The sequence below is a fragment of the Peromyscus maniculatus genome, chromosome 9, assembly GCF_049852395.1.
Source record: "Peromyscus maniculatus bairdii isolate BWxNUB_F1_BW_parent chromosome 9, HU_Pman_BW_mat_3.1, whole genome shotgun sequence".
NCBI lineage: Eukaryota > Metazoa > Chordata > Mammalia > Rodentia > Cricetidae > Peromyscus > Peromyscus maniculatus.
The window spans coordinates 108,809,236-108,836,529 of NC_134860.1; positions in this window are offsets into that span (position 1 = coordinate 108,809,236).

Consider the following 27,294-nt stretch of genomic DNA (forward strand, 5'->3'; position numbering starts at 1 on the left):
ATCAACAATAACATAAAACAAAGCAAAAATTAACAAACAAACAAAAAAACCAAAACAACAAAAATGTTGCAACTAAGGGTCAAGGGACATTGAAGAAGAGAGGAAGAGGGGACAAAAATATTTTAAGAACCAGAGGTTCAGTGAGTTTCCTTTGAGATTGTGACTCCTGGTAATATCAGACACTCCATATGTAAAGTCTAACTAGCATCAAACCTGATCAAAGAAACAGATCAAAAATAACACCAATGGACATGCCGAAATGGACAGGGAAAAGCTCATGATGGCTACCCATGGAACTACACATACCTGCGGAATGCTGGGAGTGGGAGAAATAATCTTCCTGTGGGAAGAGCTCTGTCATTGGTTCTGCCAAACAGCTAGCCCTGCAAAGTGAAAACATACATACTAACATCAATTGTTATTTTTAGGGGATATGGATGTATATACATATACATATTTGCATGCAATAACAATTACTGAAAAAGAGGACATGATTTTGAAGGATATAAGGAAGCTGTATGTGTGGAAGGGGCACAGGGTGTTGGAAGGAGTAAAGGAGAAGGAAAAATGCTGTAATTTTAATCTCAAAATTAATATTTTAAAGTATTGCTTGATAAGCCAGTGTTGTAGCATGCAGCAGTCCTGTCCTGGTTAAGACTATGTGATGTCTTTTCTCCTAAGAAGTCTGTATATCACCTTACAGCACTGTGAAAACTGGTGATGACCAAGTATGATTGCTGTTCAAACAGATTTATCTGGTCCTGTGACCAAAGTGTGTGCTGTCTTCAACAGTAGAATATTACCTTATATGTCTGTTAGGAAGATAAGGGAAATGACAATAACCTGTAATATTTTGGAGACTTTGGCCATTTTTTACCTTCTAGAGACATATCCTGTGCCTGGTACTTAGATTCCATTAAGTAACCATCTTCTCTGAGGGACATTGTCTCTACAGACATGATAATCAAATTTGAATTCTATTTTTAAGTTATACTTTGAAATAGTTTACTATACAATGTGATCCTACTCCATATTTTCACACAGCTTTAGTTTTGCTTTCTTCTCTGCATTAGTAGGCACAATTGTCTGCATTATGGGGGCAGACAATTTGATGAGTGCTTGAGTTGCTTTTAATTAGCCTGTGTGTCTGTACACAATCCCACATCTATTCTTTACGTATGCACATTAGACACTGTGCTTCACCAGACCACATTTGGGTGCAATTGTTCCTTTAGGATGTTGCTGGTGCCCTAGCTGTTGTAAACATTTGTTCATCTATCCAGGAAAGTTTCAAACAGGTGGGAGGTATAATCTGCCGTAAAAACGTTTGGAAATGGTTCGTATTATAATGTCTGAAAAATCTTGCCTTCTTTTCCAATTTCTTTTTCGTAGTGTTTCTGTGACAAATTTCAGCCATTTTTTTTCACACTTTAGTTCTCTCATAGTAATTTGTGCATTCTGGTTTCCCAGGTTGTAATTTGGTCATTTAATTTTCATGAATAAAAAGAATCTGTGTCCTACATTCTTTCAGTGTTATCACTTGTCATATTTCATAATGAATACTGAATATGTACAGCTAAGTCTATAATTAATGAAGAAATACTTTCAAAAATATACTTGGAATATATTTATTTGCATATAAGTAGCATTTTATTTGCTTTGTTTATTTAAAACTTTAAAATGCATTGTGGTGTATAATATTTGCTGTTATCTGCGTCTTCCATTAAATCAATCAATACATACAATGATATGTAATGTTTTAGGGTATAAAATATATTTTTCTGTGAAGAAAACCTGTTATGCTTTTAAGTACTATTAGGATGAATTTGTGAACTAGAGCTTGATTATACATAAGAATCATTTAAAAACTACCCACATCAATTTTTTTATTATGCCATGCTAAATAGAGCGAGAGAATTGCATAACTTGTTTTCATTAAACATATTTTTCTACATTCTGATATCAAAGGCAATGACAATGTAAGGATACAGTTCTATCACAGTTTCTGTGTTTATGTATTAGATCTTGAATCAATCAGATGTATGAATTTAGTGGAGTTTATTACACTTTGGAGCTTAAATGTACTCACCTGTTGTTAATGTTAAAATGAAAACATATATATTTCATTTCCAATCAATATTAGTCAAATAACAATTTCTTTCTAAATGTTGAACACAATGATTATGTTTCTTTCATGGTACTACTTTAGAAGATTAAGCTGTTTACGTGTAAAGACAATGTATCAGAAAATTTCCCTATAAGCGATGTGCATAACTATATATATATATATATATATATATATGATAATATATTAATAATATACAATAGCAATATATTTAAATATATTAGTTATACTTAAATATGATACATATGCACATATATAAAGAAAGGGGATGACAACACTCAGTGCTGAACCAAAAGTATTTGGTGATCTGTAGAGACTGAGGAAGATGAACGGTTATAGTTGATACACATTGTTACAACTGGATCCCATTATCTAATTTGTACCTTCTGTCATGAGGGAGTCATAGACACAAGACTCACCCTTCTTCTTAAACTTCTACATAAGTGTGAGGAGAAGAGATGGCATAAGCGGTTTTAGATTCAGGGCAGCAAGCAGGTCAGAAGCTGTCAGACAAGGACAGTGAAGTGGAGAGTTCTAGGATGGCTCTGATTTGGTCTTGAGAGAGCACATAACATATGCACAGGTAAGGTGCAGTGCTGACTGCCCCAGTCGCATTAAGCTGAGAAGACTGAAGCCAGAGGTTGGAGTTACTGAGACGGTCAGCAGTACACACAGATCAGTCTGGAAGAAGCAGTTCAGAGAGAAAACCAGACCATAAGTAGGTGAAATCCCACTTTCAGTTTCTTGTACAATTCCACGCATGCTTAGTGTCTTCAAGAGGATAGAGAAAAATAAGAACAAGGAAGAAATCTCCCTGAACTGTGACTCCTAGAACTTAGAGCTGGAAGGTAATCATAATCAGAATGCAGAGGCCGTGCTATGTGCTTCCATGATCTGCAAATGCCTCAGAATGCAGTAGCAGTAACAAAACACATTCCTCAATTTTTTTTCCATACAACTAAAACTGAAAGCATATGTTCTTAGGACTATACAATAAACCCTCATCTAGCAACACAGGTTAATTTCAACAGTACTTGAGGAAATCATGCTAGACATGAAAGACTATACTAAGGGAAGTATTTATCTTGTCTTCAGAAGAGGGAGACCTCTAACTAGCCTATTCACTTAACACAACTCTCAGGGATTTTTGTTTCTCTGATGTAGAGGGCACTGCTTCTGATATTATGGTTAATGGTCTGTTGTATGTAAGCCACAAGTTTTTTTTTTTTTTTTTTTTTTTTTTTTGTGTGTGTGTGTGTGTGTGTGTTATCTTTTGCAGATATTGATTTCAATTCTTTGGAATGAAAGTGAAAATTAGCAAAACAATGATGAGAAAACGAGAGACAGAAGAGACTGTATTTAAATTATAATTGACTAAGAAGAGACCACAAATATACTTACAAAGTGACAGACACATTCTATAAAGTGGGAGAATAGGATGTATAGATACACAAATTTCAGGACTCACAGATTCTAATCAATACCTGTGTGTAACATTATGTTAATGTTTCTTCAATAAAAGTAAACACACTTTTAAATAAACAAATTGGCTTTCTATGGAAATTGAAGCTGATTTATACCATTTCACTTCAGTAATTTATGACAAGAACTTATGAAGAATATTAACAACCACAAGAACTTTGAATAATTACCTAGTTTATGGCAAGTCATTATATAATATTTCCATAAATCTACAGAATTATTCCAGTAAATGGCAAACTTGTAATCTCATTGCTTATCTAATTCACATAGCAGTGCTCTCCTTGAATAAGCATTAGCCCCAAAGTGTCGTTATTGTAGAAATAAAACATGACATTGAGTTTTAGTGCATGATTATAATTTCCTATACAAACAGAGAGGCTTATATTATTGTTAATACAAGTTTGAATTTACTCTGCTGGCCAAAGTACAGCAATTTCTCTTAATCATGAAAAGTCCTTATGTTTAGAATACAATGTACCCACAGACAAGAAGGAATGTTAGCAATTAATCGTGAAGTGGAGAGCCATGTGGGCATAATGAAGCAGGATGTGTTCCATATTGTTGCAAATCCCACAAAGGGGCACTGTCACCAAGAGGTTCAAAAAATACTAGCTTCAAACATATACTTAGAATTATTACAAAGAGTTTTGTCCTTGGCACCCAGTATTAGCTGCAAAGACCATTTCAAACACATGCTCAGTCTAATCTCACAGCAAGTATAAGTCATGAACTTTTCTCATTTCAATTCTATTAAGCTGTGGCTTGATTTTCTGGTGGGCATTTTTTGCATTTTATAATTAAAATTCTGAAGAAATGGCATACTTTTTTTTGAATAAGCCTAAAATATTTCTTTTATCTGTGATCTGTTTTTTGAACTAATGTCTTTAGTGGTATACTGAAATTTGTAAATCCTATGTTTCAAATCTTTCCTTTTTAAGAACAAAAGTAGTCATTCTTTATTTATTAGAACTGTTCTTCATAATTATTCTTCTTATAATAAAACTCAATCTTCTATACACATATTACAGACAGTATTTTTCAATACATTAGGTATGTACATTATCTGTAAAAATACTTTTTTAAGGAGTGCTTGGGAAAGGGCCACTGGTCTTCAAGGCTGTCCTCCAATACCCAAATATCCATGGTCAACCTTGAACTTCTGATCTTCTCTTCTTTATCATCTATGTTCAAGGATTACATACTTATCAGCAAGTACAATTACAGGGGCATACATGATATATTGCAATTTTCCATTTGTCTGAGTACATTTATTATGTAAACATGTCATGGATAAATAATAATACCTGCAAGAGAGACAAATCTCAAGATGATCCAAGAAGGCAAACTGTTTGACTGAGGCATTAGCGCCATCACCATGTAGGGTAAGTCTCATTTCAAGAATCAGTGTGCAGGATACCATAGACTTACCCCAGGGAAAACACCCTAGCTCATTGTCCACAATGATCAAGCTATATTGAGCAAGAACATGAGTTTTAGATTCAAATAAACCACTAGAGTACAATACAGCATGAACTGGAGGAAAAATTAAAAAAAAAAGTGCCGTGTTTTTTATCTTTCTTTAGTTGAACTAGATGTTTTACATATAAAAGCTTCTGATTATGCTTTTTCCTCTACCATGTCTTCTGAAATTCCCCTGGTCTTCCCTTACATCTGAATCCAATCCCTCTCTGTCTTTCCTTAGAAAGCAAACTGGTATCTAAGGAATGAGAAAAAATAAAATAAGACAGAACAAAACAAACAAACCAAAATCGGACAAAACAGAAAAAAAAAAGAGTTTGTTGTTGTTGTTGTTGTTTGTTTTTTTTAAGCAGGAAAAAACACAGAGACAAATGTACATACACACATACTAAAACGTGAGCTTAAATATTGTAACTGTGTTTTGTTACTTTCTTACATTATTGGTCATTAGACAACTTTCTTCACACCACAGTAATAAGCCAAATTAGGTGATGCTTAGCACAGACATCTATTTTATATAAATACAGAGCCTGGAAAAATTAAATTAAGGCCTTGGTAAAGTCTGTTCCCTGAAACTGCAAAGAATAATCAGTGCTGTGAGTTTCTCCAAGTTTGTGTTAGCTTCTAGCAAATCTCTGAATGTTGTTCTGTTTCATTACTCAGATTATACCCTAAATGTCACATGTCCATCTTGTGTGTGTGTGTGTGTGTGTGTGTGTGTGTGTGTGTGTGTGTGTGTGTGTTTGCCAGCATCGAAATTTCTTTTTTTATTATTACATTTATCACAGCAGATTTAGGCTTCTACCTTAATCCACTACAAATGCATCATGAACCGATTATGTTTGTGAACACTTTATTTTTCAAAAAGATTTTATTTACAAGTTCACAGCAGGAAGGTACAGTTGGGGTTTCCTCATAAGAGAGTATCATTATAAACAATGAACACAACACTTTTGGTGCCATTCTCATGTAGATATTTAAGTTAACGCAATACAGTTAAGACCAGGGGACTTTTAACTACTTATTCGATTCTTCGTTCATTAATAAAAAGTGCTTATGCCAAAAAATTAACTGTAATAGACACACATAGTTGGTAAAAATAAAGAAAGAGAAGGAAAAGGTGAGAGGGGGAAGAACAGAAATAGAAATGTTAATAAGAAGACTTCATGATTAGTTTATTTTGTTTGAAACACATTTTCTTTGATATTATAAATAAATTTGACTCCAAATTGCTAATTGTGAGCTTTCCAGTGGGAAAGATTATTATATTTAAGTAGTTCTCCTATGCATTCTATACTTTCTATCTGATTCCCAAGTGTTGTTTTTTCAGATTGAGCTAATAAAAGAGGACACAGATCAGGAACAATAACCCAGTCTTAAAAACATTAAGACAGGATGACCCTATGGCATAACTGCGCTAAGTAAACAAAACTTATCAAATTCTTCTTCAAAAAGCATTTGAAGTAATCACTGTAGGTGATGTATTAAAATATACAAAATATGTACCACACCTTAGTCTCTGCTAATATTTAACTTCAAAGTCTATTATGAGTCATTATGGAGCAAATGAGGCTTAGTATCAGCCCATTTCTGTCTGATCATGCAACAATTGCCTCTGTATGCAATGGAAATCACTGAAGTGTATGCAAGGACTGCTAAACACAGACATTCTTTGTCTCAAGATTACTACCTTATTGATTCAGTCCTTGCTGATAACTATAAGAATTTGCATTTAAATTAATTCCCTAACAGATTGTTATTTTAAAATACAAGGAACATGGCAATAACCCAAACAGCATAGGTAAGAGGAAGAGTAGTTAGTGCCTTCCAAAAAAGCAAAGCACGGAGAAGAGGAGGAGGAAGAGGAGGAAGAAAATAAAGAGTATTGTGGGTTTTCTTTGCTCTTTTTGTTTCTCTCTCTTGCTGTGGATGATTGATTGATACGTAAAACACTGATTGGCCAGTAGCCAGGCAGAAAGTATAGGTGGGACTACTAGAGAAGAGAATTGAGAGAACAGGAAGGTGGAGAGGAGGAGACACCAGCCTGCTATCCAGGGAGCATCATATAGAGGCAGCAGGTAAAGCCACGGAACAGGTAGCGACATATAGATTAACAGAAATGGGCTGAGTATAAGAGTAAGAGCTAGACAATGGTAGGCCTGAGCTAATGGCCAAGCAGTTTAAATAATGTAAGCATCTGTATGTTTATTTTATAAGTGGGCTAAGGGACTGCCAGGGCTGGGTGGGACCCAGAGCAAAAAACTCTAGCTCTTCTCTCTCTCTCTCTCTCTCTCTCTCTCTCTCTCTCTCTCTCTCTCTCTCTCTCTCTCTCTCTCACACACACACACACACACACACACAATTATTTATATTGGGGGAAAATGGACTTAAATGCAAAAAGGTCATACACAAGTACTAAAATGTGCTCCTATTGGAATAGTTAAAATATCCTACAGAGGAACTCATATAGAATGGGAAATATTCATAGTTTCTTTGTAGAAGCATTATTGAAAATGGAAGTGTTGGGTGGATGACCAATGGATATTCTTTTTTGTCTTAAGTTTTTGCATTTCTTTTGTATTAGAAAATTCTTCCTTCAGTTGCCGTGAATGCAGAAAAGTTTTACAGTGAGGTCAATTGAAATACTGAGCACAAAGATACCAGGGCATCTCAGCTTTATTGCTAGTATTTATAAAAGGAAAATAAATATATTTTTAGATGTGATTCTTTTTTATTCTCTAATAACTAGTATTATACTATTGATTAATGGTAACTCTAGTCATCCCTCTACATATGTTCAAACTCTGTTGATTGCTCATGCCCCTGTGTGTGTTTCTGTTAAGGATCCTTGTCCCCTTGCTTCTGCTATTATATCAGAGCAATTACCATCATACACTTTCTGAAGTCAGTTAGACATTAACCCTGCGAGCAAGCAGACTCTCCTGGTGCTGATTACTACTACACACAGCAAACATTCTGAAGCTCATGAGGACTGTTCAGACAGAACAAAACAGATATGTACAATGGGGGAAAAGAGAAAGTGTTCATTTTTTTTAGTCCTTGCTTTCCAAAGACCTAGACATCTTTGGACTCTTGAAAGACAAAGCTGTTTGTTTCTTTTGAAAGTGTCCTCCTTTACATCCTCATCTCAACTCCTACTCCCTCTGTCTCTCTCCTTCTTTCTTTCTGTTTCTTTTCTCATGTCCTTTGTCTGTTTGGTTTTTATTGTCATGCAAGATATAATAATGATATCCTTGTTATTTAGGTTTTTTTTTTTAATTATTTTTCTTGTTAGTAAAAGATTCTTTTCTCACATATCATATCCTGATTTTGATTTGTTTTCCCTCTGATCTTCCCAGTTCTTCCCCATGTCCCCTCCCATCTGGATCTACTTCCTTTCTGTTTCTAATTAGAACACAATAAGCTTCTAAGGGATAGTAATAAAATATAATAAAATAAAACCAATCTATCACATTGAAATTGGACAAGACAAAACAATGGAAAGAAAATAATGCAGGAGAAGGCACAAGAACTGGAGACCCACTCATTCACACCTTCAGGAATTCCATAAAAACACTAAATTGGAAGCCACAATATAAATGTAGATGCCCCGGTGCAGACCCATGAAGCCCCTGGGCATGCTGCCTTGGTCTATGTGAGTTCATGTGAACTTTGCCCATACTGATTTTGAAGACCATGTCTTTTGATGTCCACCAAATCCTCTAGCCCTGACACTCTTTCCGCCTCTTCTGTCACAGGGTTCCTTGAGCCCTGAGGGGAGGGATTTGATGGAGACCTTCCATTTAAGGCTGCGGCTGCGTGTTCCGAGTTCTCTCACTCTCTCTGTAATGTCTGGCCATGGTTTCTATATTTTTTCCCATCTGCTGGAGGGAAAGTATTTTTGAAGTGCTAATCTCATCATACTATATTCAGGACAAACATAAATAGAATATGAACACTTCTTTACTAAATTTCAACTGAAAAGATCTTATTTCCAAGTAAGATTAAAAGTTTTCAACACAAATTATTTTTAGGAAATATTTCTGACAATGATAATGATAAAAAGAAACAATTTTCAGGGAAATGAGTAGACCAGCAATGAAATCTATCCTAAATCTTACTTGAGATGCAAATTTATCAAAATGCACATGGAAATATAACTGAATCTTTTACCTGAATCATGGGAAAAACACATAGAAATACCATATTTTTATTCTCTCACAGAGTTTAATAGCTATATGCCAAATATAGTTTTTGAAATCTGACCAATTCTTTTCAGAAGGGAAGGGAAGTGATTCCCTTAGAGAATGCAGAAGGAAAATGTGTGAACTTTCTGAGAGAAACAGTACTTGAGGCAAATCCCAGAAGACACCCAAATATTTCTCTTAGAGTGTATAATTAAATAAAAAAAAAAACTGTATTCAACGAATTTTTTTACAGGCTTCTTAGAAGCACTTATCAAGTTACAGTTCATATGTGTATGTTTATGTATGTGCATATGCACACAAACTCTTAGCATAATAAGCTTGAAATTGTCCATCATTCAGGACATGATTTTATCTACACTACCTAGAAAATTTTGTTTAGTGTTTTGATTTTGTTTGGGAATATATTATATTCATGTAAAATATTTTGATCAAATCACCCATCCCTATTTCCTCTCCACAAATACCTTCTCTATTGTCCCACTGTTTTCCCCTATCAACTTAATGTGCTTTGCTTAAAAAACCCAGTGAATCCATTTAGTCTTGACTGTATGTGTAGATGTAGAAGGTCATCCACTGGACCTTTGGAAGCATTACAGAATCTGCATCCCTTAAGAAAATTAATTATCCCACCCCCTACTTCCACCAGTTGTCATGACATCAGACTTCATGAGTCTATTCCCAATCACTTGTGAGATTTTGGATGCCATGATCTTACACATGCCTCATACACACATCCATAGTCAACTGTAAATTTATCTGTGCAACTGCACTGTTATTTCCTGTAAAATACTCTCTCCCTGAAGATGTCCATTATCTCTGGTTCTTACAAGGTTTCCACATTCTCGTCCCAGTTACAGATCCCTGATTCTTGAGGTGAGGGTTTTTGACATGTATGTCCATCTTAGAGCTTAGCACTCGATGTTCTCTTATTTTCTCAGCATTGCTCAGTTTGTGGTCTCTGAAGGAAATTGTTGCATACTTCAGAAAAGATACCTACTCTAAAAAAGATTGAATAATGCACTATTAAATGGATATAAAGAAAAGAACTGAGGTGAAGGTTTATTATTATATACATTCCACAGAATAAGAGTGTTAGGTTCTCAGTTAGATCCTGAGGCCTAGTCAATTAAAGGTACAAGGTTTGTGTTCAATCTTGTGAGATGTGCTTTAAATCCAAGAACAAGTGATTGGAGATTTCCATAATGTTTTTACCACTATTACACCAATAGGCATATCAGGCTAGGCCAGGATTTTTGTAGCTAGCAGTGTTCATAATTGCATAGGATAACTGACTATGTTTTCCCCAGTACCATATATAGAGCATCCAAGCACTTTAAAATCACCCAGTTGCTTTGATGTTTCTAAGATGATACTAGCTTAGATTTTCTAGGTCCACTGTCACAGTATGTTGTTGCTTCTGGAACAGGTTGTTACCATCAAATTCTTGAGGGTAACATATAGCAATGAGAATTGACCATAATAACTTTTTGTAGAAGAGTGGGTTCTACTAGACATTTAAGTACAACAACTCAAAAATGAACCTACTGTTCATTGATTACCCAGAAGAACTAGATGATGAGACATTTACTGGAGCCACTACATATTTTTGCTTCAGGAGCTACAGAAATCAATCTGGTACTGAGGATCTAGGAGTTCCCTTCCTCCTTACGGGAGTTTAGTATGTGAAAAGCACTATGTGGGCCGATGGGACAAAATTGCCTGTAACAGACCTACCAACCTGTGCACTCATTACCCCACATCACCAACATGTCTCATAATGTATCCCCACTGGTTAAATGGTAGTATATCAGTTATAGGTATAGCCAGGTGATTTTATCATTGAGTTTAAGGCTTTCTCTGGAGAAGAAAATGAACTCCTGGTATTGTCAAAAAGCCTGCAGCAGGGGAAAACATAGTTGTATTGGTAAACTTTTGGTATTGTTTTACTAAATTCTTATGATATATGCTAGTCAAATTTTTCTTTTATATATTTACGTTTATAGCCATAGATTATTGGTGCTGTCATTTATTTTCAGAGTATCCTATTTTTGCAGTTGTTGGCAGTTACTGACAAGACTCAGAGCTTGTCAAAGTTTGAGTATAAATGAAGATTAAACGCTCCCCTTACACGGGATATCTACATTTTCCCTCCAACACTTGAAGAATTTCATATAAGTAGAGAGCGAATGGTTGTAACAGAAGGAATGATTGGTGTCTATTTGTAGAATGCTACCTTATAGAAATAGCATGCATTGCAGTCTTGCACCAGTATTAGCTGTGAGGATTAACAGGCTGCCTGCAAAGGTTGAGCTCATTGAATATCCATCAAAGAGATGTGTTGAGGTTCATGAGGTCCTGTCTTTTCATGAAGATGTGTAGGCAATTAACAGATGCTGGAATATTCGAAGGAGGGTTTGTATGGAGTTAACTATTAACAAGAGGAAGGGATCACAAGACTCCATCCCTACAAAGTATATGATCAAAGTTGATAGTTTGTTTGGAAAGAAAATTTCTCCCCCAAGTGATGAAGCTGCAAGAATGTTGTCCATGTTCTGATTATCAGTCCCTTACTCATGGTCATGTAAATGAACCTAATTAAACACATTGGTCCATCAGACTTGATATGAATGGGTGATTTTTTTCTGATATGAATATACTTGTTCATCTTTCCAGGAATAGTTCACATAATTATTGTGTCAGTGGTACAGCCCAATAATCCAATGAAGTACCAAATTACAACACACACACACACACACACACACACACACACACACACTCTCACACACACACACACAAATAAAGAACCTTAATTTATTCTGACATATAGTTGAGTTTCTTAGCCAAATCAAAGAAAAATCCTTAATTGGTTTAACTATAGAATTGATTTTAACAAAAAATATTACTGACTTCTGATTTTCTCACACACACACACACACACACACACACACACACACACACACACACACATTTACTTTCTGCAATTTGTGTTCAGGCCTGTGACAGAGTTATTTAATTGTTGTATTATTCTGAATACAGTTTTGTCTTATATGGGTGAGAACAGTAAAGTAAAATGTGACTCCTCTAACACTCAATATTCTCTCTGCAACATCCTCAAAGAACACATGTTCCCAATGATGCAGTACATGAAACTTAACTCTGCATAAGACCAGGCCTGTGTGTGGGAGAAAGCCTCAGAAGCATGGAGCAGAGACTATTCATGCATAATTCACTTCAGAAAGACATAATAACAAAAAGTCTGATTTATATGTCAATCTTTCCTCTTATATTCAATTTTACTGTTCATAATTTTAATTACCAGGAGTCATCTGAAATACAAAATTATTAAAAGTGAAATTTCTACAATAAACTGTAGTAGATCTAAACTGTTGCCTTTCTGGATAAAGTAATGAAATTTCATGCTTCTCTGTGCTGTATTTGCCAGTTTTCATCCTTATCTTGTCTGCTGTGTCCAGGCAGGACAAACCTCTCACAGCCCTCACACTATAGCCTTCTCCTTTATGAGCCATTGTGCTTATTGAACAGATCAGGACTACCCACACTTTCAATCATCTCATTCTTGGATATTCTTAGAATTAGTATATTATTTGTGGACAAGAGGGACTAATGTATTAATTTGTAAGTCATTTTAGACTTAATGTAAAAAGAAACTGATACAGATCACAAACATTAATATTTATATAATTGTGAAAATTATACATTATTTTTTGTCTATAAACTGGATGTGCTAACTAAATCTTCAAACAAAATTTTAACTTTGCAGTGATCCTGGGATCCAGGGTTAACAGTACATAATCCTTATTATGGACTTATTTTGTCAACTATAATATGACAGAAATAGGCTGATAAGAGAGATACTTAGTCAATAAATATAATGAAATTAAGTATACCCTCTAGAATATGTATAATTTGAAGAATTATAAAGTTCTGACTAATAAATATGAAAATCCTATGTTCTTTAAATGACAAAATCTCATATAATGTGAATATAATATTATCATTTATAATACAAATGACCAAATAATTCAAATTGGCATTTTTTTTTTACTTTTGTAAGGTAGCTGATATGACTAGATTACTTGAATCATTTTGTAAAGTCTCATGAGTACATGAAAAGTAGCAATAAGAACCTTCCACTTCTCAGTCTTAACCATGATTACATGCTCAATGTTCTGTTAAATAGTCAGCCATAGCCTTCTAAACATAGCCCCAAATTTTCAAACTTTTAGAGATGAAACATTCTCAAGACCATTATTCCTGTCTACATTATCATCAGCCATTCATATCTGACAGGAAATTAAATTCCCTCTCCTGTAGTTTTTAACCTGCACACTGGAAAGAATGATTGACATTTGCTTCACAATGGGGTCATGCTACAAGTCACAGCTGTTCTTAAGATAAAAGGACTTCTACATCTTCTCTGCTGTACCCTGGAGCTCTTTACACCTGATTGGTTTGTATCTTTCTGAATATAAGGAAAAAGGGAAATCAGAAAGAAATTCCAGTGGTTAATAACAAATTAAACATCCATCCCCATGCTGATGGTTTGAGATAAAAGAGCAGGTATTGGGATACCTTAATATTTCTACAATACATAGTTTGAAGCTATGCAGAAAGTGAAGTGCTTGTTAATTTTAAAGATGATTGGAGCCTTAAGATAGGTTTTGAAACAAAGGTACAAACACTAAACTACAGTATATATCGTGATTAATACTTATATACCTGTTTAAAAATAAATATATTAACTTTTCTATTTGTCTTAGTGGCACAGGCATATTTGAATGGAATGGCAGAAGTCATAAAGCCAACACAGCTGCTTGATAAAGATCCAGCAAAGCTGTACCACATGATGGCTGCCATTCCTCCTTTGGTTTCCATCTCCACCTGTTACATACTTGGGGCACTTTTAATATTTGTACAATTTGAGGATATTGGATTGATGGAAAATTCCTTATGAATCATTCATGCTTTCTCCCAGGAATGCTGCTTCTAAGCTTATTCAGGAAAGTCCTGAACATCCTATTCTCCCGACTTTGAGGAAGATAGCCTTATCTACTTGAAGGTCTTCCTTACTCCTTGGAGGTTGTGACACATAAAGAAGCCAGAGGTCTCTTCACGAGGCTATGAGACATTCTTGAAGCATCTGTTCCTCTACTTAAACTGGAACAAGATATTCAAAACAAAGCTAATTCAAAAAGTTCAACAAGATTTGGTGGGCTAGAGGAGTTGGCCACAGTTCAGATTACAAGTCTCTTCCCACGTACACTCAGACAATTACATGACATAAAACTCTGCCTTACATAGAGACATATTGATGAACAAAGTATGGAGTGGAAAGATGATGAAAGTATGAGGTGTCAGGACCTCCCTCTGTTAGAAGTTAGCTCATGTAGAGCCACTATAATGTCATATGACCAAGGAACAACAGAATGCCAGGATTAGACATATATAAGGATATAAATGTGAACATTAATTGTGTTATGCTGGAATTTGAATAATAACTGTAGCAGCTTTAGCCTGAGGATTTTTCCTAGGCACTCTGACCATTAAGAGTTAATAATACACTGCTTGGGACATAGCAAAATGCCCAGGGGGCTTGAAGATTTTGTTTTGGTCTAGTGTCCTTTAAGCAACCAAAGCAACCAGCCTGAGCACAGGCTGTCATATGCCTCTAGATTCTCAAAAATTGGGTTATGGGGTTTATGAGTAAAAATGATAACTCTGTTTATTAATGATGTCAAAACTTGAGGGAAAATGATTGGAAATGATAACTCTGTTCTATCATAGTTTATTAATGATGACTAAAAGATGAGCAAACAGAAGTGAAAGAAATGTCCCAAAACAAAAATGATATGATCTATGTTTTGGAACATCATGATTGTATCCCTGCTAACTAAATTCTGTATAAATAAAAAACACTATGGCTGCTAGTCAGTTAGGCTGCAAGATTCTCCTGACCACCATGGCCTGGCTCACTCCTTCCCTGCCAACTCCTTACATCCTCTGCAGGACCCATCTATCACAGGGGATGGCTCCCAGCATCTTAGGGTTTTTATTGCTGTGAAGACACACCATAACCACAGCAGCCCTTATGAAGGAAAATGTTTAATTGAGGTGGTGGCTTATAGTTTCAGAGGTTTAGTCCATTATCATCATGGCAGGGAGCATCACAGCATGCAGGCAGACATGATCCTGGCTACATCTTGATCAGACAGTATCAGGAAGTAGCCTGACGGTCACATTGAGGAAAGCTTGTGCAAAAGAGGCCTCAAAGCCTGCCCCACAGTGACACACTTCCTTCAAGAAGGCCACACTTACTTAAATAAGGCCACACCTCCCAATGATGGCACTCTCTCTTGCCTTTGGGGGCAATAATGCTCAAACTACTGCACTATTCAAATAAGATTTTCATTAGAACTTTTCCCAAAACACTGGCATTATCTCTTCTATATTTAATACAAAGAAGCAGGAAAATTCTTTTTATTAAATGTACATTGAGCTGTGCGTTTTATTTTTCCTTGGCTTTGAGATAAGGTATACATCTCAATATAGTGATGCTCCTGCCTCAATTTCCTGAGGGGTAGAGTTGAAGATATACAGCATTTTTATTTTCAGGGCATGGAAGTTTATTTGAAACAAGTGCTTGATATTTTATATCAAACACTTAGAAACTACCATCAAATCTTGTCTGTTGTACATATAGTACAAGTTACTTTTGTTTTTGATTTAAAAGTCATCAGAAAGATGAATAACAAATCATTCCTTTAAGAATTACTACCACATTGAAGAAAGATATTTACAGTTAATGTCAGTTGCTTTTTGTGTTTGTGTGTCTATATGCTTGAATGTACAAATGTGTGTGTGTGTGTGTGCACATGAACAGATGCAGACATACATGCTAGAAATTAATCACAATCATTTACATAAATTTTCTCAGAGATGATTTTCAGAGTAAAACCTCATCCTTGCCAAGCATCATCACATTGTGGAGAAATATCCATGGGTCACATTTTGTTGCTGTCACCAGAACTGCTGACATTGACTTATCTGTGCATTGTTCTGCCAAAGATAGACATGTCTGCAGGCGGTACCTGCGGAGACGTCTGGACACCCATTGTTCTCTGTTCTTTGATCCATGCATTCTGTTCCATTCATGTCTAAATCCTTAGGATGTGTGATCATCTGATTTTCTGACATGCTGTCACTTCTCTCTAGGTGGCAAAGTGAATGAATGTATTATTAATTTTCTAAACCCTTAAATATAAGCTTGAATAGGAGACTTCCTTTGCCAGTGGGGTTTTTGTAATATGTCCAAGCAGATGCTCAGGAAATGCATTCAGATGAGATCTTATCTTAGCTCCATGCCTCCTAGAAAAATTCAGTCATCAGAAGTAATTGAGGAGAAGAAGCAAGCCTCTTTTTTTTTTGTGACTCATTGTCATCTCTTGATACTATGTACATTTCTGGCAGGTGACAGCAGTTTATAAGACTAAGAAACCTGTGCTCTACCCATGTACAATTGGGCACTCTATCAGTATTTACAAACCAGAAAAATAATTCATTCCACACAAGAACATGAAGTAAGTGCTTTCATTTAAACTAGAAAAATGTGAGCCAACACTTTCAAAGTAGAAACTAGAAAAAGCAACCACCAAATTCACCAGGCCTTCATCAATAGTCTTTCTGCTAACTTCTGAGTTTCCTAAGCATAAATATAACAACAGATATTTAAATACCCTTGATTGTCAATCTATACTCTCTAAACTAAAATAAATTATGTCTCTATGAGTAAGGAAGAAATATAATAATGAACAAATTGAGATATTTTAAAGGAAGTATAGAACAGTATACCTTAAACTTATGTATTATAGTAAGATACTTTATTATTTAAAAATCAAAAACAAAATTATTCTAATGTATCAATCATATGTATGCATGAAAATTATTTTAGGTTAAAAATTAAAAATTAAGTTAAACAATAGGAATTGGAATAGAAATATTAGATTACACTAAATCATGACTCTTTATTTAGAGAGTGTCTATTCTGAGCAGGAATATTCAAATTGGCTTGTTCTTTTCAAATGCATTTCTTGTTTTATTTTGTCAGAGACTTTATTTCTACCATGAAATGTTATTTTACAAACACTAGGATTTTTAAAATTTTATTTGAAAAGATTATCTTAGGAGTATTGAGTCTGATGATCTCGATAGAAGCTTTCAGGTATTATTTAAATAATGGTAATGAATGAATAACATCAAAATATAAATGATAATTTTTAGGAAGGAAAAAATAAAGCTCATACTTGAGCAAAGAGGACTTAACTATGAAGAACAGTAGTTTTTAATCTTGTTTTAATTTTTTTTTAAGATCTACCTGGCTCTGCCCCCTGAGTGCTGGGCTTAAAGGCATGCACCACCACCACCGCCTGGCATTCGCTTTCATTTCTGTAAGAGTGAAGTCAATTAACTGTGTAAGTATTTTGTTACTACTCGAGTATAAACTCTACTTTTGGTAAATTTGCAATTTAATATTATTAAAGGTGCATTTGACTTTTTTGATGTTGAAGATAATTTGAAGCTTGTCATTTACTAGCCAATAAGCTTATTGGATTTTTAATTATCTCCAGTGAATTCAGAATGAAATATAAGCAGAGCTTGCTGGTAAATATTGTTTTATTCAACTTCTTGAGCAATCAGTAGGAGAGAAGATCCTTTCTTTAGTTTTAAATTCTAAGGAATGCAATTAACCCTTACATTATTAATTAATAAGCAGTGATTTGCAAAATTACAAAATAGTTAAATGTTTGATAATATATTGTTTTCATTTTATTTGGGTAATTAAATATTGAATTGTTCACATTTTATAAGATCTGTAACAACCAGAAAATAAAATTTAGAGTAGAAAATTCCACATGTGTAAAATATATGCCTATTCAATTAAAATGTCTGAGAATATTTAAAAATTATTTCCAAAACAAGATATTTTGATTGTATAAAATTATAAGTATTTAATAAGTGAGCCAAGGTGAGTAAGGTAATAGATGAAAAAAGAGAAAAAATTAAAGAATGAAAATATAAATTCACATACATGATTTAAATTGCTGAAAGGTCACATTTGTACTGAATTTACTCAGTTGTGCTCCTATTTGAAAAAAAAAAAAAAAAGAATCTATTCCAAACTTATTTAGGAATGAATAAAAGGAAAAACCTATGAAGGAAGAAGTGATGAATGGAAATGCAACATATTTAAAATTGTCTTATTAAAAGAAACAAAGAAGTAGTTAGAGAAATCAATAGAAATTTTATAATTTCACTGCATCCTAAAATAGATAGCAGCCACATACGAGTGGACTACAACTGTTCTGTATAGCTAGCTTCCACTACTCAAACATTCAGTTGAATCACTCTCCAAAAAATAGCCAGAATTTGCTATTTGCTAAAATACATTTATGTGTGTGCAGTTGGCAGAATGTCTTAATTTTCCTTGGGATGAGAAGAACTGATGTGAATTCCGTGCTAGTAATGTTGGGCTAGGAATGTGTCCTGTGTGTGCATGTTTAAATGAATTATTTGTTGAAATCTCTATATTAAGCCAAAATAAGTTGGGAAATTATAAAAGCCTATAAAGAAAGTAAAGGGATCTACAGGATTTTTTGTAGTCCATACTTAAGAATTCGAAAGCTAAAAGGAATATGTACATCTGTAGAACTGAACTCATAGCAGCCATGAGTCTGGTCATGCACAGCTGCACAATTTTCACATGATAATTTCACTGCTTGAAACATACGAGGAAATTACAGGTCTTGTTGGCTCTGGAATGTTTCATTGCTTAGTGAAAGCAGAAGAAAGGCAAGAAACAAGTTTGTCAAGGTGTAATGATCGCAGTAACTTAAAAAGACATAAAACCCCTTTGTAATTGTTCTGAATAGATTTATAAATATAAAGAGACATTAAAACAACTATTGTGAAAACAAAAGGACATTATCTATTTTATTTAATAATGTATAAATTATTTAATTATTTTAGAAGACAAGTCAAAATGATCCAAAGTTATGCCAGTAGCACAGACATTGTAAATGCTTTGTTAAACCAAAAAGAAAAAAAGAAAATTGTGGAACTGCTTCTGTGGGTTGTCCAGTGTAGCATGTAGAGTAACGGGTTTTATCATGGACCCTTCACTCATATGTGCACTTAATAATTACCTCAGAGAGTGGACTTTAAACCTAAAAAATGAAAGAGTTTATCTTGGTGAGACTATTAGTGCACATATTGGATTACATCAGATGGAGGACTGTGTCTAAAATGTACATTTATAAAGAGTATTTAACCATATTTTACTACTATATAATGGATGCTGTTCTATTTATGTTTCATTCCTTTGGTTCATTCCTTTGATGTGGACAGTCATGAGCATGTGTGTACATGCATATACCATAATGCACATGTGAAGTTGTGAAGACACCTTGTGGAAGTCTGATCTCTTTCCTCCTGTTGTCAGACTTGGCGACAACACCATTACATGCCGAGTCGTCTCTCCAGGTCCCTTATTTGTCTCTAATGTTCTGTGATTAATTCATCAAAGGTTCTTTTATGATAGCAGATAATAAGTTTTCAATTTATCAAAAATTCTCGACCTACAAACTTTGATAAACTTAAATTATGTAATTTTGAGGACTTTTACATATTTATTTGGAATTTTACTTTAAAATAAGTCCTTTTCTCCTGGGTTTAGGCAATGTTTCCAGAACAAATGTCAAAATTACCATCTAAAGGAAAACAAAGAGGGTTGAAGGAAGAGGATATACATTTACATTCAGAACTTTAATATCAGAATGTCCTCATTTGCTTTTATTTACCTTTTAATAATATAATTTTGTGAAGGACCATTTTTCAAATTTTGATGAATTATATTTAAAATTGTACACTGCTATGCAGAAAACACTTTTTGACATAAAATATCATTTATCTTTCATAACATTTTTGATGTATGTGAAACATAATTTTATCTTAAAATGATAATAAAATTTAACAATCCTTACAATGAAAAAGTGAAACATTATAGTACTTGTAAAATAATAGTGACATTAGTAAGAAATGAATGATTAGTAAAACTGTGGTGGTATTCTAATTGTACTGAAATGTGGTTTTGATTGTATGTTAATAAATAAAGTTGCCTGAGGGTCAGAGCTATTAGAGCCATAGACAGAGTGTGGCGGTGGTGGCACACGCCTTTAATCCCATAGATCTCTGTGTGTTCAGGGATACAACCAACATTGGAGACATATGCCTTTAAGACCTAGGGGGCTATACATTCAGACAGTGATGAGGCAGTCACATGTTCGGGTTTACAACCAATGAGAAGGCAGAATGACTAGAAAAACGACTTATACACAGGAAATAGCTCTCTTTCAGGAAGCTGGGACACAGCAGGAGGAAGGGTGAGATTTTAGCTCTGAGTTCTGACCTCTTGGCTTTCTCTTTTATATTGTTTCTGTGTTTTTTATTTAATAAGACGGTTGGTTACATCTACATAAAACTATAACTATCATTCTACTATGATGTGCAAAATGTTTAAAAATGTCTGACAATATAAATTAAAAATCTATATTAATATTTTAATATTGTTCTACCAGTTTTACTTTGAGGAATAATGGTATTTTCTTATGCAAAAAGGCATCTTAATATAGACATGCATTACATTTTAATTAATTTAAATAATTCTAAACTAAATGCCAGTTCAACAAGAGTAATAACATACTACTTTAATGTATGTTATATACAAATATACAGATACTTAGAAGTGAATATGATCTAAAACACTGTGTTCAGGTAAAAAAACAAAAGCTGCAGAAAAATAAGTACAATTTGAAAAGGGAGAAATGAAGTACACAACATCAGTGTTTAGCTTAAAAACAAAGGTGGAATGACCAGATATATGTTTTCAAAATTCCCATGAAGTAACAAGCTTGTCGCGTGCCAGTGGTGAAGGGAAGTGGAAGAATTGTAAGTTGGCATCAAGTGATGGCAGCAGGAAGGTTGTATATTAGGATATGTCTTTGAACCTAGTGGGTGACTGATATAACCAGATAACTCAAAATTACACAAAATGTAGACTGTGAAAGCTGATGACATTAGAATAAAATTTAAGTGAAACAAATTAATGATTATAATTTCATGGCTCATGTTTTACTGTCCAGCTGTTACAATTATAAAATTTAAATATTATAAACAGTTAGTCAACAAGTTATATTATTTCACAAGGCTTCGTAGAGCATTTTTATTTATGAAGATCAAAATAAATTTAAATAATTTTCAAGTATTCAATAACTAATAAGGTTATGAGAAATTAGTTTACCAATAATATTCATTGATGTAATTTATCTTCGTTTTAGATTTTTTAGTTTTCATTTATGCTCACTGTAGAAAATAATGAGTTTCAAACAAAGCCCAGGGACAGATGGTGTTAGAAGATCTGGTACCAATGCTCCTCAAACTATTGGATAAAACAGACAGAAGGAACAGAGCCAAATTCATTTTATGAGGGCACAGTTACCCTGATACCCAAATCACATACACACTCAACAAAGAGAATTATAGATAAAATTCCCTCATGAACATTGATGCCATAACATTCAATAAAATACATGCAAACTGGGGCTGGAGAGATAGCTCAGCAGTTAACAGCACTGACTGTTCTGCCAGAGGACCTGGGTTCAAGTCCAGCAACCACATGGCAGCTCACAACTGTCTGTAATTTTAGTTACAGCAGAACTAACACCCTCACACAGACATACATGTATAGGAAACACCAGTGCACATAAAATAAAAATAAAAGGTGTATGCAAATGAAATCCAAGAACATATCAAAATGATAATTTACCATGCCCAAAAGGACTTATTCCAGAAATGCAGGGATGATTCAATATATGAAAAACTATCAATTTAACTGATAATATAAACAAATTGAAAGATTTAAAAAAAAGACACATGATTATTTCATTAGATGTTCAAAAGTCCTTTGACAAAATTCAACACTCCTTCATGATCAAAGTCTTCAAGAGATCAGGGATACAAGGAACATACCTAATAATAAAGGCAATATACAGCAAGAAAATAGCCAACATCAAATTAAATGGAAGGAAACTTAAAGCAATTTCACTAAAATCAGGGACAAGACAATGCTGTCCATTCTCTCCATATCTACTCAATATAGAACTTGAAGTTTTATCTAGAGCAATAAGACAACTTAAGGAGATCAATTGGATACAAATTGGAAAGGAAGAAGTGAAGTATAGATATTTGCAGAAGATATGAAAGTATACATAATTGACTTGAAAAAAATCTACTGGGGGAACTCATACATCTGATAAACACCTTCAGCAAAGTGGATGGATAAAAAAAATGAGTATCCCTCATATACAAATGATAAAAGGGCTGAGAAAAGATCAGGGATATCACAACCTCACAACAGTCACAAATAATACCAAATTTCTTGGTATAATTCTAACCAAGCCAGTGAAAGACCTGTATGATAAGAACTTCAATTCTTTGGAGAAAGGAATTGAAGATTATATTAGAAGATGGAAAGATTCCCATGCTCATGAATTGGTAAAATCAGCATAGTAAAAATGCCCATCTTACCAAAAGCAATCTACAGATTCAATGATATCCACATCAAAATCCCAATACAATTCTTTACAGACCTTGCAAAGATAATACTCAACTTTGTATGGAAAAAGAAAAAAAGCCCAGGATAGCTAAAATCACCCTGTACAACAAAAGAAGTTTTGGAGATATCACCATCCCTGATTTCAAGCTGTTCTAAAGAACAGTAAGAATAAAAGCCATATGGTATTGGCATAAGTACAGACATTTGGATCAATGGAATAGAATCAAAGATCCAGATGTTAAGCCACATATCCATGCACACCTGATTTTTGACAATGAATACAGAAATAGTCAATAGAAAAAAAGAAAACATCTTCAACAAATGGTGCTGGTCAAACCAGATGTCAACATGTAGAAGAATGCAAATAGATCCATATTTATCACCTTGCACAAAATTCAAGTGCAAGTGAATCAAAGAACTCAACATGAAACCAAATACACTGAACCTGATAGAAGGGAAGGTAGGGAATAGCCTTGAACACATTGGCACAGAAGACAACTTGCCTGAACAGAACACGAGCCATGCAGGCATAAGACCAAAAATTAATAAATGAAACCTCATGAAATTGAAAAGCTTCTGAAAGGCAAAGGACACCATCAAAAGGACAAAACAGCAGCCTACAGAATTGGAAAATATCTTCACCAATCCTGCATCTGATGGAGGGCTAAGTTTAAAAATATATAAAAAACTCAAGAAACTGGAAATCAACAAACCAAATAATCCAATTTAAAATGGGGTACAAATCTAAAGAGATTTCACAACAGAAGAATCTCAAATGGCCAAGAAATACTTAAAGAGACATTCAATATCCTTAGCCATCAGGGAACTGTAAATCAAAACTACTTTGAGATTCCATCTTACACCTGTCAGAATGACTATAGTCAAAAACGCAAGGGACAACTCATGCTGCAGAAGCTGTGGAGAGAGAAGAGCACTCCTTCATTGCTTGTTGAAGTTCATACTCATACAACCACTTGGGAAATCAAAATGGTGTTTTCTCAGAATTTGGGAATCGACCTACCTCAAGACCCAGCTATACCACCCCTGTCATATACCCAAAGGATGCTCTACCATACCACAAGAATACCTACTCAGCTATATTCCTAGCAGCTTTGTTTATAATATCCAGAACCTGGAAACAACCTAGATGTCCCTCAGCTAAACAATGGATTGAGGAAATGTGGTACATTTACACACCGAACTATTGCACAGCTGTTAAAAGCAATGAGATCATGAAATTTGCTAGAAATGGATGGAACTAGAAAAGGTCATCCTGATTGAGGAAACCCAGACCTAGGAAGAGAAACATGGTATGTACTCGTTTATAGGGTCAAAGAAGTCAAGTAACAAGGAGGTTGGGGGACATGAATCTCATTTTGAAGGAGAAATAGAATAGACATAACAGGTAAATGGGGAGAGTTGTTATGGGTGGGGGTGAATGGGCATGAAAATAGAAGAGATCAGGTGGGTGGAGAATAGAGAGACAGTACTAGAAAAAAAAACACTGGAATCAAGGGAATATCTGTGATGAGCTAGAAATTTAGTGCATTGGAAATATCCCAGGAATCTATGTGCATGACTCCTGCAATAGAGGGTATGGAGCCTGAATGGCCATCTCTTGGAACCAGGCAACACTTAGGGTGGAGAGATTGGGACTCCAACCCAGTCAATATCCTTTGACCTACGATTTGCCCTGCCTACAAGACATGCTGGGATAAATTTGGTTTAGTGCAGTATTATGGGAATAACCAACAAATGACTGCTACTACTTGAGACCCATACGGAGAGAGGGAGCCCATGCCTGACAATACCTGGATAATCAGAACCCAGAGGTTGAACAGCTGAGAGACCTAGGATAGAACAAAACATGTATGAAAAAAATAGTCAAAGAAATGATTCTGAGTGATATTTTGCTACACTCATAGAAAGTTGCCTAGTCCAATTGCCATCAGAGAGGCTTCACCCAGCAAATGATGGAAACAGATGCAGAGACACGTGCTCAAGCATTAGGCAGACCTTATGGAATCTTGTGGAAGAGGGGGAGAAAGGATTATGGAGCCAGAGGGGCCAAGAACACCACAAGAAAAACCACAGAATCAACTAACTTGGGCTCTTAGGGACTCACATTGTCTGAATTGCAAAGCAGAGAACTTAAATGGGACTGACTTAGGCTCGCTGCACATGTGTTACAGTTGTGTAGTTTGGTCTTCTTGTGGGACTTCGAACAGTGGGAGTAGGGGCTGTCTCTGACTCTACTATTTGCATTTGAGAACCTTTCCTCCTATTGGTGAGTTGACTTGTCCAGCCTCAATAAGAGAGGAGGTAACTACTCTTACTTCAACTTAATGTGCCATGGCTGGCTGATGTCTGTTTTTGAAGAGAAAGGAGAAGGAATGGATGGGGGAGCTGGGAGAAGAGGAAGGAGGGACAGGAAACTGTGATCAGGCCGGGGCAAATTAGTTAAACAATTAATTAATTAAAATAAATAAAAAGGAAAGAATGGGTTTCTTTTTTACAGTTTCCTGTATGTATGTCATCTACTTTGATCATATTCAATCCACAACTCTCTTTTGTCTCCCTGTCTCCTCCTTTTTATTTCATTTCAATAATTTTCTTATAGATTATAAATGAAAGACTTCATGCAGACTCTTCCAGTATTTTAAATAATAATCAAAATTTAAAAAACAAAGTGAACTATTCTTTAAAGAAATTAGAAGAATTAGTGACTAATTATAACTAAAAATAGCACATAGAATGTAAACAAATACTTTATGCCATATTATTGTAGTTATAGTTATGAACAGAGTATATACAAACATTAGTTAACATCCCTGTTATCCCTAAGTGTTTATTTTAATGACAATTTGACTCAGTATTATCTAGAAATAGAAATGACTGAAAATAATTACTATTCATGAGAAAAATTTCTAAAGTACACAAAAATCTTACACATAGTGAATCACTAGAAATTTTCTGACTGTCAATAAATATTCTGTTTTTAAACATTAGTTGCTGCTTTGTCTCAGATTTGGAAAATTAAAGAGATGTGGAACACTAAGAGTAGTACAAAGTTAAATAACAGAACTAAGCTAGTTATTTCTGCTTGACAATAATGTTGTTAATATTCAGTTTTTAACAAGGCAATAATATACTTAGATTTTTTGGGACCAATGTATAAAATTAGCATTCTGGTAAATTGTAAGAAAATAAGAAATGGAGGGATCAGGTTAAAGCTAAGACTGTACTTGCCTAGTTTGTCTGGGGTTCTAGGTTCCATTCCAGCACTATTAAAAATATATCAGTTATACACTGATAATGAACACGTAGGAAAGGAAACACTGAAAAAATAATTATATTGTACAAAATTAAACAATGGATAGAAAAGGGGGAGGTGATAGAATTAAGGAAGCTGATAGAATGGTGGAGTAGTGATCAGCATAATACTATACAGGAATGGGGGAAATCTGGAAAATGGAAAGAAGGAAAAGCAAAGCTCCTTGGACCGCCTTTTTCACGAACTGGGAATATGTGGTAATGTTTGGTCCTACAAGAATTCTATGATCCCCTGCATTTTGATCCATGTAAGAACAAAAGTACTGAGGGAGGTTGAAGGAAAGAGTGGAACAATCCTGCACAAGTTATCAATATGAGCTTCCAGTCAAGCCTGTCTAGCTCCCATTTTCCACTCTGGAATTGACAGAATTTTCTAGAAGCTATTGTTATTATAGCATTTCTTAATTCTAAAATGTTTACTACTGAGCTGCACCGATGAAAATATTTAACATAACTATTGTCATTTATAACAAGCAAAAACCAAGGAACTTCTGTGTAAACACATTTATTGATGTAACCAACCGTCTTATTAAATAAGAAACACAGAAACAATGTAAAAGAGAAAGCCGAGAGGTCAGAGCTCAGAGCTAAAGTCTTACCCTTCAGCCTGCGGTGTCTCAGCTTCCCGAAAAGAGACCTATTTCCTGTCTGTTCGTCTATTTATAGTATTTTGTTCTGCCTTCTCATTGGTTGTAAACCCAAACACGTGACTGCCTTGTCACTTTCTGAATGTACAGCCCCCTAGGTCTTAAAGACGTATGTCTCCAATGCTGGCTGTATCCCTGAACACACAGAGATCTATGGGATTAAAGGCGTGTGCCACCACCGCCACACTCTGTCTATGGCTCTAATAGCTCTGACCCCCGGACAACTTTATTTATTAACATACAATCAAAATCACATTTCAGTACAATTAGAATACCACCACATTTCCCCTTTTCTATTTTAATAAAAAGAAAAAGAAGCAAAAGGTTATAACT